General features: G+C 44.2%; 1 protein-coding gene across 1 annotated transcript in view; it reads right to left on the bottom strand.

The window, feature by feature from the left end:
* The window catches only part of LOC101856286, a 4673-nt gene that overhangs the window by 1891 nt on the left and 1491 nt on the right, over positions 1-1291 (bottom strand). The window lies entirely within an intron of this gene.

Genomic DNA, 1291 nt, shown 5'->3' with positions numbered 1-1291 from the left:
AGAAGAAGAAGAAGAAGAAGAAGAAGAAGAAGAAGAAGAAGAAGAAGAAGAAGAAGAAGAAGAAGAAAAAGAAGAAGAACAAGAAGATGAAGAACAAGAACAAGAACAAGAAGAAAAAACTGCATTCAGGTACCGTAAATGACATGCTGTACAGCGTTCCTCTATACGCTAACCAAACACTACTGTTACCCTAGCCATACCCTAGAACACTCAGAAACATTCTCGTCTTCCCGGGAAGCACACAGTGCAAGCAGCCTATGGAGCGCTCAAACACTAACCAATATTGGCTGTTTTTAAGCTCAAAGGGGCTATCCCGCAAAAAGCTGTTTTGAGAAAATCGAAGGTAAAGTTTTTGCCCCTTGTTCAGTTTCATTAAAAGACAAGGAGGGTTTTCTCTTCAACCAAACAAATATACACACCAATGAAACCAGACTTCTTCTATAGGTTGGGCAATGCTTAATTTTGGTGAAGTTCAACATTTCTGGAAACCCCCGAAATCTGGGTTAGCCCGCTTGTCCGTAAAAGCGACCTTAGAGGTGTTAACAAGGGTTATTGTATTTTTCATGTGTTTAAATAAAGCCTTGTTAACTGCAGGTGTCTGCCGTGCAGGGGCCGTGTAGGGGCCGTGTAGGGACCGTGTAGGGGCCGTGTAGGGGCCGTGTAGGGGCCGTGCAGGGGCCGTGGAGGGGCCGTGTAGGGCCGTGCAGGGACAGAAGATTTTCGGAGACGTCTCCGGAGAGCACCCATGAACTATTCGGAGACGCACTCCCGTACACAGAGGCACTGCTTTGTGTGTGGGGGGGGGGGGGGTTGTCAAACTGCATAATGTTTGCTACAGATCTCACCTTTAGCTACTAAAACTGTTGCAAATCAATCATTTTCGAGAAAATTTCAAACCTTATTGCAAAATATCAAACTATGGGTTAAAAGAGGGGGTCATGCTTCCCTCCCCCCCTCCTCGTAACTCCCCTGTTGTTTTTTTTTACTTGGTCTAGAGTCTAGAGGCACAAAACATTTTGAATGGTCTATCTCTGTCGGAGACGTCTCCGAATAGATACTGCCGTCACACACAGCGGATCCCTTTTCAATTTAAAAAAAAAATCCCTTGCCCATTTAAACGAGACTGACGCCATCTGATTAGTTTCAAGAAAATTTCAAACTTAACTGCAAATTATCAAATTATGAGTTAAAACACATGCTCCCTTGTAACCGCCCAGATTTTTTTACTTGGTCTAGAGTCTAGAGGAACAAAGCATTTTTATTGGTCTATCTCCGTCGGAGACGTCTCCGG

This window comes from Aplysia californica, unplaced genomic scaffold, assembly GCF_000002075.1.
Source record: "Aplysia californica isolate F4 #8 unplaced genomic scaffold, AplCal3.0 scaffold00492, whole genome shotgun sequence".
In the NCBI taxonomy this organism is placed as follows: Eukaryota; Metazoa; Mollusca; class Gastropoda; order Aplysiida; family Aplysiidae; genus Aplysia; species Aplysia californica.
Note: the sequence above shows the minus strand (reverse complement) of the source record. Positions and strands in the feature narration are given on the sequence as shown.